General features: G+C 32.7%; 1 non-coding gene across 1 annotated transcript; it reads right to left on the bottom strand.

Moving 5' to 3' along the window:
* Window positions 1-11,602: 11,602 nt before the first annotated feature.
* Window positions 11,603-11,709, bottom strand: LOC128032720 (small nucleolar RNA R71). Its single transcript, XR_008189011.1, has one exon. It is a non-coding gene; the product is annotated as a small nucleolar RNA R71 (small nucleolar RNA).
* Between the last annotated feature and the right edge of the window lie 8,887 nt (window positions 11,710-20,596).

The raw sequence follows: 20,596 nt of genomic DNA, 5'->3' as shown, positions 1-20,596 counted from the left end.
AATATATCGGCTATGGGCTGTATCATCTTTAGAGCATAAGCCTCCACTTATATCAAAGCACATGAGTTGAATACGCATGGTCAGTGACTAGCTCAGGATTTAGGTAAATTACACCATGAACATCACAAGTTAATTAATTCACAAACGGATTCAGAATTAATTCATCTTTGGTTGAGTCCAATGTATCATTCTTCCAATGAATACATTTATGTCTCTACCCGTGGAGTCAACTGCTCTAATAGCCAAGACAAGCCATCTCCCCAATTAAAATTCTAGACGACATAATAATCCTTATCAGTATTTGAATCAAATGCTCACTTCAATTGTTTTATGGGATTATGGACTTATTTAGATTATCTACTGAAGTAAGTTTTCTTTCTCGCAATGTAAACATTCTTACAATGCCACTTATATTTATTTTGATCTTAAATAATCAATGAGCTAATATTTTCTTGTCACAATTTCACTATGCATGTAAAATATAAAAGACAAAAAATGCAAAAGATATAATAGTGAAATGTGAAATTAACTTTACTTATTCATTGTTCAAATAAATAGAAAACAGTTACATGTTTACTACAATTTGGGCACATTTCCCAACACAGAAGAGATAGAGGCAACATTAGGGGGTTCCATCCTTTGAGGCAGCACCATCCAAGGAATTCAAGTTGGATGTTTCTGAATCATGGTCATAGAAGAGTTCTCTGGACTCCTTCTATTTCTTTTGGAATTTCCTCCACAATGCCCCTTTAGGATTTATGACATCGAAGCCAAGGTCGATCTTGACGAAAGGCCACAGGCTTTTGAAGTTCATATAGCATAGATCAAAGGGACCCTTAGCTACTTGCAAGGGCAATATCAAGATGGACTTTAAAACTAGCAAGTGTGCCTCAATACCTTTGTTGGTATCCACTACAAATTTTTTCATGGTCTCATTGCGTTCTTTTTCAAGGTCTCTAGATGGCAGACCTTTTCTTCTAATTCTTTTTCTCAAGCCGTCGATGCTTGGTATTTAGCTTTCCATACAAAAACAAATTGAGTAAGTTCGTGATTTTAGAGAACAAAGGCATCAAAAGATTGACGAAGTTGGGCGAGGGAATGTTCTCCCGAAAGGTTGGTTCTCTCAAAATCATCCCTGCTGGAATGAACCTCTCTGTAGGCCTATTGGAGAGCCCAACTCATAAGTACCCACTCAGCATACATTATAGAAAAAGAACTCACCAGCTCAGCAAGGGTGGGCTTGTGAATACCCTCGGAGGTGGAAGATGGATAGGTGAATTCCTTCAGCTTTGGGGGCAAACCCTATCTTGTTTTTTTGAATTAGGATTGGGGAAAAGAAGTACTGGTCTTTATCTATGTGAGTACTATTAGAGTATGCTCAAAGACCAATCATGAGATGATTGTAATCACATACTCGTTGTACCTTGTTTGTTAATATAAGGCATTGCCATTGTTATTTCAATTTTTTCTGTGTGTATAAATAAACTGGTTAATAATAAAGTCCTAAGAATAATATGATTATCCTTAAAAAGGTCATTAGTCGAGTTCTATTGTGGGCTTGCACAACGATAATGCATTGAGACTAATGTGTAGTTGATTGATGACAAAGTGTTGTAATTGACATAAGGATGTCAAAATCAATACATGAGTATGTGCTAGAGAACAACATACTAGACTGACCTCCCATGAGTATGTTTCTTGAATTATTATGTAATAGCCACAAATATTACTCATAGTGATAACTATATGTATGATCCTCGAACTTAAGATCATCATCGTCTCAACATCGTGAGTAATATATTTTGATACAGTCAAACGTATACCGTAATGGGATGTACTATAAAGATTGATGTTGGATATACCACAATCCATGTAGTGGAATATGGTTGACCAAGATAGGGTTTCTCCCTCCTACATAATGGGAGCAATATCTTAGGCCTCTTATGGAGTGAGACTAGAAATGCATGACCATACTTGAATAAGTAGATGTGAGATATCACACTTATTTGTTTATTGTAATCTACTCATAAAATCAAGAAATATAAGATTGGACTATACAAGTGTGAGTATTCCATGACTTGTGTCCAATCTAGATATTAAGTATAAAAGGATATAATACAGGAAAATATTATCACAGAAAGGTTATGTCGAATCATGACTTATTGTAACTTGGCTAGCAATGAGGCATTGCTAGATGTAACTCATTACTTGTAATGTTAGAAACATTTTTGTAACACCCATATCCCATCTCCGTTGTTAAATTAAAGACCGGAGTGTTACAGAACAAAACAGAGTAATTTACCTTGAGTTAAAACAAAAATTCAATTAATTTATAAGCATATATCAATTCACAGAATAAATATTCACTCGGCCCATAATCCAGGTTTATAGGGCCCTAAAATTAGTTTGAAAGTAATCAGGGATCAAAATGAATCAAAACATAAATTTTAGGAAAAACTTGAAAATTTTGAAAATAGGGGTCACACGACTGTGTGGCCTGACCATGTGATATAGCTCAGACTATGTAAGCATTCAAAGTAGAGACACACGGTCGTGCCGCAACCCGTGTCATATACAATGTAACTCATAGGCTTGAGACACACGACCATGTATCAACTTGTATCTCAGACCGTGTGAAACCTGCACTAAAACTAACAGAGCGTATACAGTCTTGTGGGGGTAACCGTGTATGGCACATGGCTATGTGACAGGCCATGTCTCAGGCCGTGTGCTTCCAAATTAAACCCCTTAAACAAGCTAAAACTTGCACATCAATACACACCATTTCCAGAAACATTCATAAGACCAAAACTCATTCCAAACTTATCCATAATATGCCAAATCAATCATCTTATATGTTCTAACCAGTGTACCAACAATAGGTACCATAATTAAAATCAATTTTGAACCTATTCAATAATATAATTTCCATCATTTAGCATACCGTATACATACCAAAGAGCCATATCACAAACATATCAAACAACCTTCTTCTTTCTACCTACATGAGAATATGCATAGCTATTATCATCTCATATGAATACACATCATTTACAAACTTTCATAAAAAAGACATAAACCAAAATGAACTTGGCACCATTCAAAAACAAACCAACCACCAAAACAACACTTAAAACCTTATTACATTCAAATCATACCAAAATAACACACAACTCTATACATGCCACTTAAAACCAATTCAATATATTCAAAAGCTACCAAAGTGGATTGATGGATAGTGTGATAGTGCTCCGACAAAGATTCCAACTGTTTGAGCTTTCCGATGAACTACAAAAGAAATAAAACAACTATATAAGCAACTAATGCTTAGTAAGCTCATATAAAAGAACCTAAACTTACCAATTGCATCGAATTAAACTACCATGAGAAAACTCATTTAGTTATAGGCCAAATTTCCTTTTCCTATACATCATACTTCACAAGGTTAATAGGTGAAACAATACACATATAAATCTAGCCCAAACAAGGCATGTAATATATCAAACATTTCAATTTCACCAATCATCTATTATATGACTACCATGTATCTTCGTCTTCTTTTAACTAAGCTTATCATAAATTTCATATTATTACGTTAAATCATAGATCATTTTATATAATCATATATTCGTAAAGCTTTAAATTACGAGTTCATACCATGAAAAGAATTTCACTATATAAATCATTCGTCCATATAACTCAAATGTTACGTCTTCAATCCAAATACATCAAAACAATCTTCATTTCAAAGGACTTTATCATGCCATAAATCACATATTCTCAAAGTAACAATCCATACATGTAACAAATAAACTCATTATAATATCTTTCACTTACCATTTCTATAATTATGCCATAATATATAAGCACATAAATAATTTGCAATTCAACTCTTTCCATAGCCCTATGAACTAATAATTTTAACTCGAGTACTCGAGTAACCACACTAATTCCATGTAACAACTCATATCATTTAGTCCAAATCATTTGTACTCGATTCACATACTCGGTCATCACTGCATTTTCAGGGGCATCATAGATGCAAAACAGGGGCACATATGTGCAGCCAGGGACACTGAAGTGTAAACAGGGGCACAGCCGTGCAAACAGGGACACCGAAATGTATACAGGGGCATTGAAGTGCGAACAGGGGCACAGTCGTGCAAATAGGGACATCGAAGTCTATATAGGGGCACCAAAGTGCGAACAGGGGCGCAGTCGTGCAAATAGGGGCACTTCTTCATTTCTGTATACAATAGAACTCGTTACATTCGCAGATAATTTATTTCAAATCCAAGAACTACTACCAACAATCTCTTCTTAATTTCATATATACATGTATCATACTTTCAATTCTCATTGTTATATAAATAGCCAAAGATATCTCACATATAGATATATAATTCCATTAACCATAAACAACATTATAAAACTCGAGTGAATTATATTCAATAATCAAATTACCATGAACTTTAATTAAAGTAACATTTAAATAGATAATATATAATTCAAAATCACTAAATACATTAGTATTAACTCTCATATCATTTAATTTGATTAATTCCTCTATTTGAACCATGATAATAATTTATCACATCTTTCTCAATTAGTTTTAACAAAACATAAATTCATCCAAAATGGAAAAGATAATAATTTCCATCCTTAACCAAACTTACCTTGACAAAAAAATTGTAAAACGAAGCCAACAATTAAGTGACACTTTAACTTTTCCTCGATTTAGATCCATTTGATTCGTTTCTTAATCTAATAAAATTTTGATTCAATTAATAGCCCAATTAACATAATACCATTAATTCTAGCTTATAACCCATTTTATTGTGAAATTACAAAATTACCCTAATATTTTAACTTTTGTGCAATTTAGTCCCTAATCTTAAATTTCCAAATTTATCAAAATTTCAAATACCCAATGATAGTTGAACTTATTTCTATTTTGATACAATCCGAATTATTCACAATTCACAAAAATTCCATGTCAATTTTAATACTTTATCAAATTAATCATTTAACTAAAAATTAAATAAAATCACTTTACAAAATAGTCCTAAAAAATCAAGACTACAAAATCATCATTTCACATAAAAATAACTAAGATTCATAAATGGCCAAATCCAAAACCTTTAGCAGTTTCAAAAACGGAGATACGAGTTAACTGAACTTAGTTGCAACGATCTCAAAAATATAAAAATTATAAGAAACGAGCTTAAAACACATACCATGCAAGATGAGACAAGCTTGGCCGAAAGCTTATTTCAAGCTCCTATGGAGTTTCGGTTCTCCAACTAAAAAGATGAAGCCATTTTTTTTCTTTTCATCTTTTGTTTTATGTTTTATTTAATTTATTTATATAATTATAAATTTGTCCTTTAATTATACTTAAAAGTTCATTAAAAAAATGCCGCAACTGTCCATACAAACTAATTTGGTATAATTACCACATTAATCCATTAATTTAAGATTCCTTAGCCATTTAACCCTTTTTAGCTAATAGAGTTCAAGATTTGCATATTTTACAATTTAGTCCTTTTCAATTAATTAACTATTTAAACGTTAAAATTTCTTAACCAAAATTTAATATGACCATATTAACACTCCAAAAATATTTAGTAAAATATTTACAGGCTCAATTTATAGAAACGAGGTCTCGATACCTCCTTTTCTAAACCCACTTAACTCTAGGGATATACCACTTGAACCTAAATATTCATTCAAATAACATAAATTATCAAATCAAAATGTATTAAAACACTATATTTGACTCACAAATATTAAATAATAATATTTACAGACTCGCTCGCCAGATTTGTGGCCTCAAAACTACTATTTCCAACACTATAAAAAAACGGGATGTTATAACTTCCCCCTTAAGAAAAATTTGTCCTCGAAATTTCTCACCTGGTAATAGCAATCTAGATCAAGTCTTTCTTTCTCATCTTCAATGGTAGTCCATATACGAAATTCATCTTGAATTGCTCTCATTCCCAATCAGAGCTCATATCAAACCATAATAACTCAGATAGAATTTGCTATTCAAGTTTGAACTATTGACATACTAGGCATATCAGTAAAAACTCTGAAATTTCTCGTCTTAATTCCAGCCACTAATAATTTTGTATCTAGTCATTACACATTTTATCGCTGTCTGAATTAAATCAAATAGACTTAGGTGAGAACCTTATGTAAAATGTCTTGTACAATCTCAAACTATTCAGTACACATTTTTTTATTTCAAAAATATAGATTATTATCACAATCCACACTAAAATTTATTGTTCTAATCATTCTGAATCTACTCTCATTCTACTAACAAATTCGAATATTTTCTTTATATCACACAAACTCTCTGAAGAATTTACAATTTAACTCTCAAGTTTGCAATAATCAATCTGGCATAATTCAAGATCATCTAAGTGAAGCATTGCTGTAAATAATGCATTCCTTCACGGATTTAGACTGAATTGGTTACCTGACTTGACCCAAAGAAATTTGATGTTTCTTGTAATAGCTTCATCATCTATAATAAAAATTTTCAAATGCTTAGCATGCTTTGAATTATTTATATAACATATCAGTATATTATCAATTCAGAATAACAATGATTTTGTCGAAACATGACTGAAAAGAAACTTGATTCACCGAATCCTCAAATGTTGCAGAGCATTAATAATACGAAAGACATAGCTAGAAACTCGTAATGCTCATAACGAATTTTGAATGCTGTTTCAGTATATGTACATATGTAATTCACAATTGATAGTAAATAGATCAGTAATCTATCTTCAAAAATACTGTAGCATTTTTCAACAAAATGAATAGGTCTTCAATACGAATTAACGGATGTTTATTCTCTATCGTGACTTTATTCAACTACAAGTAATCTATATATAAACTTATCGACACCTCTTCCTTTTTTAAAAAATAATATAAGTGTGTCCCAAAGTGATACACTCACTCAAATAAAACCTCTGTTGATTAATCCTTGCAATTGAACTCTTGATTCCTTTAATTCGGTTAAAGACATTTTGCATAAAACAATTGAGATTGGTGCAATTCCTGGTGTTAATTAATGCTTACACAGTAATATCAGAGATAGAAAAGATACTAGTAATATTATCAAGGACTAAAACTTCCTTTTATACTTGGATCATACAAGATTTGGCAAGAGTTCCAACTTCAGATCAAACGGCTATGTCTTTTATTCCACTTCTACTAGCTCTAGTCGTACCTCAAATTTCTAGTCATCTGTCTCTTGTAAAATTAACAGCAAGTCTTACATTCTGGTCTTTATTTAACTCAATTTTATTCAGCAATCCTTCTTAAAATAATAAGGAAATCCACAAATTAAGTAAAATCTATCCTTTAAACTACAAGCTCCCGAGTGATTCTAACCACAATTGATGCATTTAGATCTATTTACATTTTTAACACTACTTGTAATGGATACTAAAATCATCGGTGATCTCACTTAACACTGTTTCATTCCATCTCTAACTTAAAACCCTAATGATATTGAAAATGACTACTCGATTCCTTCATTGTCGAGGAAGTAGAAAACATTCTAAATACATTTCTTGTGTTGAAGTCTTGAACCCTCTTCTCACTCTATTTCTTATGATTACAACTTATTTCATTTTTTTAGCTCGTTCCAATAAAATTACAAAGTCACGAAATTTAATTGCATCCACAAGCATTTTGATCACATTACTGAATCTATCTTCGAATAAGTACATAATATCATCTCATAAGCATATTCACTGAGTTGAACAATCTCTTTCCCATATTTCAAAACTGATCTGTTTCCCAGCTTCAACTCAAGAAATTCCTTTTTCTTCTTGTCTAAATATCGTTTGCTAACATAATACTTTCGGAAATCAATTTAGAAGAAATCCCAGTTAACCAGTTTTTCGATACCCTAGTACTAGTGAATAACCTCTTCTTTTAACAGTGACACTGTACATCTCAGATAATCTTCAGAAAGATATAACATTTCATCTTAAACTCTCTTAGTGTGTGCTAACTAGTATTCAGCTCTGACTAAATCATCACTCATTTTACCTTTAAACTCTTCGGTCCCATATTTTCGAATTTATAAAATAAAAGCCTATGTAAATTCTATTAGATAAAACTTTGAGGATGAATGGGAAGAAATCGTAAAGCCACGGAATTGATTTTTATATGCACAATAAACATATTATTCATTATTAATAAAAGTATTGTGAACCTTTTCTGAAGACTTCTTGAATTTCAACACTATATAAGCAGCCCCTAAATAGGAGACTCGAACATTGCTCTCATCTTCATCAGAATTAGCTTTGTTGGAAGACATCTTTTATCAGAATGAAAAAAAAAACATCCACATGAGTCAAGAGACATCACAATATCATATACCGTATGGCTAGGCCGTGTGACATAGCTCGGACCGTGTGAGCATTTAAAGTAGGGACTCATGATCGTGTCCCAGCCTATGTCATATAACGTGTAACTCACAGACTTAAGACACATGGCCATGTACCAACCCGTGTCTCAGACCGAGTGAAACCTGCACTAAAACTAACATAGCATATACGGACATGTGGGGTGACCATGTGTGGCACACGACCGTGTGCAGCCCATGTCCCAGGCCATATAACAACCCATAGCCTGATGAACTAATAATTTTAACTCGAGCGACCACACCAGTTCCATGTAACAACCCATATCAATTAGTCTAAATCACTAGTACTCGGTTCACATACTCGGTCATCACTCCATTTTCAAGGGCATCATAGATGCAGAACAGGGGCACATACGTGCATTTAGGGACACCGAAGAGCAAACAGAGGCATAGACGTGCAAACAGGGACACCAAAGTGTGAAAAGGGGCACAGTAGTGCAAACAGGGTCACCAAAGTGTATACAGGGGCACAGTTGTGCAAACAGGGGCACTTCTTCATTTTCGTATACAATAGAACTCATTACATTCATGGAAAATTTATTTCAAATCCAAGAATTATTATTAACAATCTCTTCTTAATTTCATATATATATATATATATATATGTATCATACTTGCAATTCTCATTGTTATATTAATAACCAAAGATATCTCACATATAGATATATAATTCCATTAACTAGAAACAACATTATAAAACTCGAGTGAATTATATTCATTAATCGAATTACCATGAATTTTAAATAAAGTAGCATTTAAATAAACAATTAATCTATAATTCAAAATCACTAAATACATTAGTATTAACTCTCATTTCATTCAATTTGATTAATTCCTCTATTTGAACCATGATAATAATTTATCACATATTTATCAATTAATTTTTAACTGAACATAAATTCATCCAAAATGGAAAAGATAATAATTTCCATCCTCAAACGAACTTACTTCGACAAAAACAGTTGTAAAAATAAAGCGAACGATTAATCTGACACCTTAGCTTTTCTTCGATTTAGTCCATTTGATTCGTTTCTTGATCTAATAAAACTTTTTATACAATTAATAGTCCAATTAACTTAATACCATTAATTCTAGCTTATAACCCATTTTATTGTGAAATTACAAAATTACTCCTAATATTTTAACTTTTGTGTAATTTAGCCCTAAACTCAAATTTCCAAATTTATCAAAATTTCTAAAAATCTCGATGCTAATCAAACTTATTTCTATTTTGATACAATCCAGATTATTAACAATTCACAAAAATTCCATGTCGGTTTTAATATTTTATCAAATTAATCCTTTAACGAAAAATTAAATAAAATCACTTTACAAAATAGTCCTAAACAAAAATCAAGACTACAAAATCATCATTTAGCATAAAAATAACTAAGATTCATCAATGGCTAAATTCAAAATCTTTAACAGTTTCAAAAACGAAGATATGGGTTAGTTGGATCTAGTTGTAACGATATCAAAATTATAAAATTATAAGAAACGGGCTTAAAACACATACCATGCAAGATGAGACAAGCTTGGTCGAAAGCTTATTTCAAGCTCCCATGGAGTTTTGGTTCTCCAACTAAGATAAAACCATTTTTTCTCTGTTTTCTGTTTTATTCAATTTATTTATATAATTACAAGTTTATCCTTTAATTATACTTAAAAATTCATTAAAAACAATGCCACCACCGTCCATTACAAAGTAATTTGGTATAATTACGACATTAATCCATTAATTTAAGATTCCTTAGCCATTTAACCCTTTTTAGCTAATAGGGTTCAACATTTACATATTTTACAATTTAGTCCTTTTCAATTAATTAACTATTTAAACGTTAAAATTTCTTAACCAAAGTTTCATATGACCCTATTAACATTCCAAAAAATTTAATAAAATATTTATAGGCTTAGTTTATAGAAATGAGGTCTCGGTACCTCCTTTTCTAAACCCACTTGACTTTAGGGATATACCACTTAAACCTAAATATTCGTTCAAATAACATAAATTATCAAATAAAAATAAGGTACAATCTCAATTTATAAGTCGGCAAAGAGTAGCCTGAAGACTTATAGACCAATAAGAGTTTTATGAGAGGAAATGTCAACTCAAGGCTGATTGTTTAATAACGTCGCCTGAGAATAGTGATAAGTAGAGGTCGTCATGGCTGTGAATCAAAGTAAAGGTCTTTTCGATCTACCTAGGGTAGAAATCTTCACGAAATATCTTAGTATGGAACGGTACGACGGGAACCATAATGTTGAAATGGGAGTCTTACTTTATACGATTTAGAGGGTTATGCTTAATAGTAGTTGATACTCTCAAGCCTATAGACGTATAGCGCCATATGGGTGAATAACCTAAGGTCTTGCTTTTGATAGATGTAAACCACATTAGTACCCAATTGAACAGTAAGTTTGCCATAGTTTTTCCGCGACATTGTTCACAGGTTAGAACTGATCCCTAAGTAATCCCAGCCTTTACGATCAATATTCCAATCTTGCTAAAATTTTTAGTAGTCTTGTTTGAAGTGTTGCAATTGCAATCTCTACTAGTATACTTCATTGCTCTTATTTCTAATATGTTAATCCCATTTTAATTTAATTTACATATTGTTTAATGCAATTATCTTTTCTATTCAATTGTGGTAACTTAGACAAAGAACACCCATCCAATCCTTGTAGGAACGATACTCACTCATCATTTTACTACTTGATTCAACATGTATACTTGCACAATTTGCACATCATATTCACACATGACAAGTTTTTGGCACTGTTGTCGGGGATTGGCGATTGGCAATTTTAGTTTTTATTGCAATTTTTGTATTTTCAGTTATTAATTTGTTTATTCCGTGATCACAATAGGTCTGTTACTAGTTATCAGTGTAGAGGCATTCCTGTTGAATAACTATATTCCTTAGACCTTCAAATTCTAGATTGCACTTGAGACTTTTCTTGGAGGTCTGCGATTCTTTTAGACAATAAGGTGTCCCTAAAGATGCCTTAAAACTCAAGTTGTTTCCCTGTTCTTTAAGAGATAGTGTTAGAACATGGCTCAACGCTTTCCCATAAGGAATAGTAGAATTATGGAATGATCTCTGTTAATGATTCTTGCTACGATATAATCCACCCAATATAAATGCTAAACTGAGGAATGACATAACATCCTTCAGGCATCTAGAGGATGAAACACTATATGAAGCGTGGGAAAAGTTCAAAGATTTACTTAAGAAATGTCCTATGCATGGATTTCAACATTGGACCCAAATGGAGATGTTCTATAATGGTTTGAATGCACAAACACGGATGGTGGTTGATGCCTTAGCTAATGAAACTCTGTTGGACAAGTCCTACAATGAAGCATACGAGATTTTGGAGAGAATTCCCAATAACGATTATCAATAACCCACAACAAGAGTTGGAACTGGTAGGAGAGTAGCTAGATAATTTGAACTAGATGCGATTACATCGCTTACTGCTCAGGTATCTTCTTTAGCCAACATGATAAAGACCATGCAAAAGCCTAGTGAGGCGAAAAAGTTGAAAGTAGTTGGGTTATCTTGTGTTTACTATGGTGAGGATCACGTGTTTGAAGAATGTCCGTCGAACCCAGCATCTGTCTACTATATGGGCAACTTCAATATGAATAACAACCATTATTCCAACACGTATAATCCTGGTTAGAAGTAATACCCAAATTTTCGGTGGTACAATCAAGGAGTTGGAAATTCCAACATAGCTATCAGACCTAATACCATGAATGTCTCAATTAGTTTCCATCAGTCTATACGACCTACATAATGAGTTCAACAAAGGCAGACATCATCTCCTTCCTCATCTATTGAATCTCTATTGAAGGAGTATATGGCCAAGAACAATGTTGTGATCCAGAGCTAAATGTCATCTTTACGAGCTTTAGAGAACCAAGTAGGACAGATAACTAATGCTTTGAACTCAAGAACACTAGGAACTTTACCTAGTGATATCGAGAATGCAAGACCACATGGTAAAGAACATTGTAAAGAAATACTATTAGAAGTGGCACACAGCTAGATAGAGTTGATAAGAGTGTTGTTGTTAAAACAACAAATTCAGAATCTGATCAAAGAAAAACTCTTGAACAACACAAGAAGAGCACCACAAATGAGAAAACTAGACCAAACAATGCCAAAGAAAATTCAGATAGCATTGATGAACATAATGCCCAGGCAAAAAACTTACGACAACCTGAAGTTTGCCCATCCCCACCATTTTCTCAACAGTTTTAGAATCATAGACAAGACCAACAATTCAGGCAATTCTTGGATGTTCTTAAGCAACTTCACATCAGTATACATTTGGTGAAAGCCTTAAAGCAAATGTCCAACTATGTCAAGTTTATTAAAGAGATACTTTCAAGGAAGAGACGATTGGGAGAATTTGAAACAGTCTCACTGAAGGGTGCACTGCTATGCTGACAAATAAATTGCCTCCAAAGTTGAAAGACCCAAGAAGCTTCACAATACCTTGCCTAATTGGTAACCAATATGTTGGGAAGGCCTTGTGTGATTTAGGAGTGAGCATAAAACTTATGCCCATGTCTATGTTCAAAATGCTGGGAATTGGTGAAGCAAGACCCACGAGTATGATCTTGCAATTGGCAGATTGATCATATACACACCCAAAAGGTAAAATCAAAGATGTCCTAGTAAGGGTAGATAAATTCATTTTCTCTGCTGATTTCATTGTATTAGACTATAAAGCTAACAAAGATGTGCCTATTATTATGGGTAGACCTTTTCTTGCAACAGGTATGACTGTAATTGATGTCCAAAAGGGAGAATTAACTATGAGGGTGAATGACTAACAAATCACTTTTAATGTTTTCCAATCTTTGAACTGTGTTGATGATATAGAAGGGTGTAATGTTGTCAGTTTGTTAGACTCTATTGTGGAAGAGAAATTTGAGAAAAAGTACAATGACAAATATCATAGTGAATCAATCCAGATGATATTGATGATTAAGGGCCATTAGGACACCACAAGTAGTTGTTGGAATTCAAACTAATTGTCGATAGACCTGGAAAGAGGTTTGACACATTAGATTTATCTACTCAAACTTTCAGCCCTACTAAACTGTCTATAAAAGAACCACCCATGTTAGAGTTGAAACATCTACCTGCTCAGTTAAATTACGCTTATTTGGGAAAGGATATCACATTGCCTATGGTTGTATCTGCTGAGCTGACTTATGAGCAAGAGTTTCAATTGTTAATTGTACTTAGGAAATTCATAAAAGCATTAGAATGGACAATCGAAAATATTAAAGAAATCAACCCCACAACCTGCATGTACACAATTTTGCTAGAAAATTGCCATGGCAGTTGTATTGAGTAGCAAATAAGGTTGAACCCTATTTTGAAGGAAGTGGTGAAAAAGGACATAATCAAATGGTTGGATGCTGGCATTATCTACCCAATCTTAGATAGCTCTTGGGTGAGTCCAGTCCAATATGTTCCAAAGAAGGGAGGTGTCACCGTGGTCAATAACGATAATAATGAGCTTATACCTACACGAACTATCATGGGATGACGAGTCTGTATGGACTATCGCAAGCTCAACAAAGCAACAAGGAAAGACCATTTTCCACTGCCCTTCATTAATCAAATATTAAATCGATTAGCTGGTAAAGATTTTTACTACTTCTTAGATAGATATTTTGGGTACAATCAGATTGTAATTGCCCCAAAGGATCAACAAAAAACAATATTCACCTATCCATATGGTACATTTTCCTTCAGAAGAATGCCCTTTGATATGTGCAATGCACCAGCAACATTCCAACGATGCATGATGTCAGTATTCAATGAAAGGTTGTTTGCACAACTTAGAGTTGGTACTTCAACGTTGTGAGGAGACTAACCTTATTTTAAACTGGAAGAAGTGTCATTTCATGGTGCGAGTAGGCATTGTCCTAAGGCATAAGGTCTCTCATAAAGGAATCGAACTTGAAAAGGAAAAAATCGAAATGATTGAGAAGCTACCACCTCCAATGAGTGTTAAGGAAATTAGGAGCTTTTTAGGGCATGCTAGATTCTATAGGAGATGTATCAAATACTTCTTTGAGATCTCTAATCCCTTGTGTACCTTATTGGAACAAAATAAACCTTTCTTTTTTTACGATACTTGCCTGTCTGCTTTCAAGGAGCTGAAGAAGTGACTGGTGGTAGCTCCAATAGTAGTGGCCCTAGATTGGTCACTGTTGCATATAAATAACTAATGCAATTGTACCAGTGTACACGTTAATCAAGTAATAAAGTGATAAGAAAGTATCATCTCCATAGGGATTGGAAATTGGTAAGAAATTAAGCTATTATAATCCTATTGACTATACTGAATAACATGAAATACTATTAAGTTGAATAAGATGTTTGTATAATGAATTAATGAAATCAAATGCTAAAAATAAAGAATTGACACGAAAAATAAAATGATGTGGAAAATTACAGAGAAAAGCAAGAGTCTTTCTATTGTTGAATGAATCGGGCAGGAATTATTCAGGTGAAATGTTCATATCAAAATAATGCCATGGAAAATTATTGTCTAATCAACTGCTCAGAGCGTCACTACTGTAACCTGGCACTTTTGATAGCTAGATCTTAAGCTAGAGATCTGAGTTACTATATGTCTACAGAATTTTGGATTAGTAACTACAATGAACATTCTTCTCTGTACAACTCGTAACATCTATGTCTAGAGTGCTAGAAATATTTTGTCAAGTATTCATTTGCATCAAATGATTCAAGATCCAATACATTTAACCTTTTCAAAATTAAAAATACATCTAAGAACACAGTACACAATCAACTATGTCTAGAGCTTGCATGCATGTATTTCAAATAAGCATAAATTAAATGAAACAGTGACATAGACAATCTCAAATCACGGGCATTAAAGATGATAAAACATTTACCCAAATAACTCCAACCCATAAAAGATTTAGTTCATGGGTGGAAAACTTAACATCAAAATAAAATCATTCATCAACATTTGAAAGTAAGTTTGAATCACAGAAATCAAGAAAATAAAGGCAGAAATGCAGGAATTCTCGTCACACTCCAACTTCTCTTTGATATTTAGATTGTATGTAAATCCAGTAAGTTTGAGTGGTCAGAAAAGTGTCAAGAAAGCTTTGATCAGTTGAAAACTCTTTTGACCGAAGCTCCAGTCTTAGCTCAGCCAGAATCGGGTAAAGAGTTTGTTATCTATAGTGATGCATCCTTAAATGGTTTGGGCTGTGTTTTGATGCAGAAGGCAAAGTTGTAGCCTATGCCTCGAGGCAGTTAAAGCCGCACGAAAAGAACTATCCAACACACGATTTGGAATTGGCCGCTATTGTATTTGCGTTGAAAATATGGCGCCACTATCTGTTTGGTGAAAAATGTCATGTTTATTCCGATCACAAAAGCCTGAAGTATTTGATGACTCAGAAAGATCTGAATTTGAGACAATAAGATGGTTAGAATTGCTAAAAGATTACGAGCTTGTGATTGACTATCATCCGGGAAAGGCTAATGTTGTTGCTGATGCCCTAAGTCGAAAATCACTGTTTGCTTTGCGTGCAATGAACGTGCATATGGCTATGTCTGATGATGGTGCGATAGTAGCTAAGTTGAAAGCAAAACCGTTAATTGTTCAACAGATTTGTGAAGCTCAGAAAGTCGATGATGATTTAATTGCGAAACGAGCTCAGTGTGACTTAAATGTTGATTCAGAGTTTCTAGTTGATGCTGAGGATTGTTTGAGATTCAGAAACCGATTATGTGTTCTGAAAAATTCAGAGTTAATTCAAATAATTTTGAATGAAGCTCATAATAGTCGATTTTCTGTTCATTCGGGTAGCACAAAAATGTATAACGATCTGAAACAGCACTATTGGTGGCATAGTATGAAACGAGACATTTCTAACTTTGTTTCGAAATGTTTAATATGTCAGCAAGTAAAAGCCGAGCATCAAGTACCATCTGGATTGCTTCAGTCGATCATGATACCTGAATGGAAATGGGACCGAGTTACGATGGATTTTGTATCCGGTTTACCGTTGACACCGAGCAAGAAAGATGCAATCTGGGTTATTGTTGATAGGTTGACAAAATCGACACACTTTATTCCGATTCGCACAGATTTCGCACTCGATAAACTTGCTGAATTGTATGTTTCTCAAATTGTGAGATTGCATGGTGTGCCTATTTCTATTATTTCAGACAGAGATCCGAGATTCACATCGCGATTTTGAAAGAAACTACAAAATGCTTTAGGTATGAAACTACATTTTAGCACAGCTTTCCATTCGCAGATAGATGGTCAATCCGAACGAATCATTCAGATGCTTGAGGATATGTTGAGATGTTGCATTCTCGAGTTTGAAGGTAAGTGGGAACGATACTTATTTTTGATTGAATTTGCTTATAATAATAGCTTTCAATCTAGTATCAAAATGGCACCTTACGAGGCTTTGTACGGCCGTAAATGTCGTACACCATTGTATTGGACCGAGCTCAGTGAAAATAAGATACACGGGGTTGATTTGATTAAAGAGACTGAACAAAAAGTGAAAGTGACTCGGGATAGTCTGAAATCAGCATCGGATCGTCAGAAATCTTATGCGGATTTGAAAAGAAAGGATATAGAATCTCAGATCGGGGATAAAGTGTTTTTGAAAGTCTCACCGTGGAAGAAAATACTCAGATTCGGTCGTAAAGGCAAATTGAGTCCGAGATTCATTGGACCGTACGAGATTATAGAGCGTGTTGGACCGGTTGCTTATAGATTGATGTTACCGCCTGAGTTAGAAAAGATTCATAATGTATTCCATGTTTCGATGCTCCGTAGATACCGATCTGATCCTTCACATGTGATTAGTCCGACGGAGATTGAAATTAACTCTAATATGTCATATGAAGAATAACCGATTAGCATTCTGGCTCGTGAGATCAAAGAATTACGAAATAAGAAAATTTCGTTAGTTAAAGTATTGTGGCATAAACACGGAGTTGAAGAAGCAACTTGGGAGTCAGAAGATACGATGAAAGAGCGTTATCCATACCTATTCACCGGTAAGAATTTTCGGGGACGAAAATCCCTAAAGGGGGAGAGTTGTAACAACCCGGTTTTGACCCTAATCAGAATAGTGGTTTCGGGACCACAAATCCGAATCAAAAAAATATTTTAATATTATTTTTAGTGTCTATTATATGTTAAGTTATAGGTGTGAAAAATTCGTGTGGAAATTTAATCGTTTGAATGTTCAATTTGATAAAAAGGGTTTAATTGCGTAAAATGAAAATTTAGGGGTTAAATCTAAAAATACCTAATTGATGTTGTCTTTTAAAAATGGGGGTCTTAAATGTCAATTAGACCATTTGAAATGATAGTGGGTGGCTATGGACAATTATATCCTTATGTTATATGAAATATAAATTATTTATTAAAGGTTAATAAGGTAAATAAATAAAACAAACTAATATATGTTAATTAAAAACAAAGAAAAATTCAAGGTTATCATCTTCTTCACTAGCCGAAAGTAAACAAAAGAAAAAGAAAGAAAACCTAGCTACATTCGGTCATATAAAAGCTTGATTGAGGTTAGTTCTTTGTTCGGTTTTTAATAATTTTTACGTTTTTAAGATCGTTGCTTTGTGTTCTTCAAAACCCATGTTTTAATTTTGTGAATTGTTGATGATTTTGAAATGTGCCATTGATGAATGCTTGGACTTTGTAATAGTTGATGATGAAAAATGAAAGATATGTGATAGATTAATATGTTTTGTATTGGAATTTTTAGTGAAATTGAGTAAATAGGACTAAATTGAATGTGTTAATAAATAAATTATCTTATTTTGAATATATTTAGATCGAGAACCAAAGAAATCGGAGTTAGATCGGGGAAAAGCCAAATTAGTCGAATAATCGTCCGACTTCGATTTTCCATCGTCTGAGGTAAGTCTACTAGTTATTTAACGTATTTAAATCAATATATATGTATGTATATCTATTTTATTTTTGTTGATCTATAATTAAAAATAATTTGATTGAATAAGTTTGAAATATAAATGGTATATATGTATATACCATATTCGAATATATGAATATATGCCTATATAAGTCTTTGAATTAATTGTAAGTACGAATGGTATATAGAAAATATATATACATTGTTTGAATATTAAACATGTATCAATATGTTTATGTTATTGAAAATATTTGATGATATGAGGATTATAAATGTAAACACAAAATTGAATATATATGTACATTCATGTATAATCTTTGAGTTTGATTAAAAGTATGTATATTGCATTTGCATAGATAATTTCGAATAAGTATATATATATGTGTGAGTTGAAACATATACGTATATATGTTTGAATAGGTTTTGAACATATTTCAAGGTGTGAATGTTAAATATATATATGGGTAGTCTTGCATATATGTACGGATATACATGTAAAAGTTATTTTTGAATAGGTGGATATATATATATATGTTAAGTTCTTGTATTGAATTTAGTTAAGTAATAATATATAAATATATATGTGTGTTTATAAATTTATAAGTGTTTGAATTGAATTGAAGACATGATTTATAAACTTTTAATTGATTGGACATGAACTACAATGAACATGTGTTTGTTATAAAGAATTATTTGAGGAAATATTTTGTATATGTGAAATTGAAATTTGTGATCTGAATCAGGCTATAAGCCTAGCAGGCTAAGTGCCGGTGATCTGAATCAAAGGAACGAAGTTATTAGCTTAGATTATTTTAATATGTTCGAATGTGAAATATATATTATTTAAGTATAATGGAAGTTAAATATTATGATGGTAGTAGTTGAATCTATAATATAAAGATATATATATATATATAAATGTATTCGGTTGAATCATTGAATTATCAAGTTTGGAATTGGTGATCTGAATCAGGCTATAAGCCTAGCAGGCTAAGTGCCGGTGATCTGAATCAGGCTATAAGCCTAGTAGGCTAAATGCCGGTGATATGAATCAGGTTATAAACCTAGCAGGCTAAGTGCCGGTGATCTGAATATGTTAAATTAAGTGATTATATGCATTTGATTTATATATAAATATATAAATGATTTTGGTTTATTTTAACTTAATGATGGAATAAGTATAAGTATATATATATGAATTTTTGCTCATGATTTACAAAGCTTAAATAGATTAACGTGTGTTGTATTTGTTTACCTCTGTTTTATAGATTTTGAAGTCACTTACGAGCTCGAGGATTGTCAGCATAGTCTATCACACTATCGACCGTCTTTGGTATTTTATATATTTTGAATTCGAACCTATGGTAGGTATAGTCTAGTTAATATATTTAATTTTGGGATATGTGAATATGAGCCATGCGAAAATGGCTTACTTTGTTTTGACCTATTTTGGTGTCTATGCATATAGTTTTAAAGGTCATTAAAATGGAGATTTTAATTATACATATTTGATTATAGTATAAGCTATGATAGATAAGTAAGTGTTATTTAATCATTGAACTCCATACTTTAAAATTTTATTTAGTTTGATGTTCATTCATTATTGCTTTCGATGTATATATAAAAAAATTGAAGTTAACTTACATGTCTGTTCGGTTTGTACTTGCATGAGGAGATAAAGTTGAACTTAAGACAAGTTATTAGCTAATTAATATGTCTTTGTTATATTATGAAGCATTGACTGTCCAAATTAGGGCATAATTATTGTATTTAGATAATTAATATGCTAAGGTTGTGATGTGAATCGTTGGTTGTCCGATGTAAGACACTTATTGTATTTTAGTTGTTAAATGTTGCTGTTAGGAGGAGGATTATTACTGTCCAAAAGTGGAATTATTGTGTCTATTAATGTTTTAATATCTGGTCCAATTTTGTAAATAAATTGTTGACTAATTTTGGTAATAATAATTTTGGGTCGGATTTTGATTGGTAATGCCTCGTAACTCTAATCCCGCGACGGACTCGGGTCGGGGTGTTACAATATAACTCTTTCAAGAGTTATCAGTCACTACCATTTGAGCTCATGTGCGACGCGAGTGATTTTTCTATTGGAGTAGTGCTTGAGCAACAGATAGGTAAGATTTCTT

This window comes from Gossypium raimondii, chromosome 1 (assembly GCF_025698545.1).
Source record: "Gossypium raimondii isolate GPD5lz chromosome 1, ASM2569854v1, whole genome shotgun sequence".
Taxonomy (NCBI): Eukaryota; Viridiplantae; Streptophyta; class Magnoliopsida; order Malvales; family Malvaceae; genus Gossypium; species Gossypium raimondii.
The sequence above is the reverse complement of the archived record's forward strand: the minus strand, read 5'-3'. Positions and strand labels throughout refer to the sequence as shown.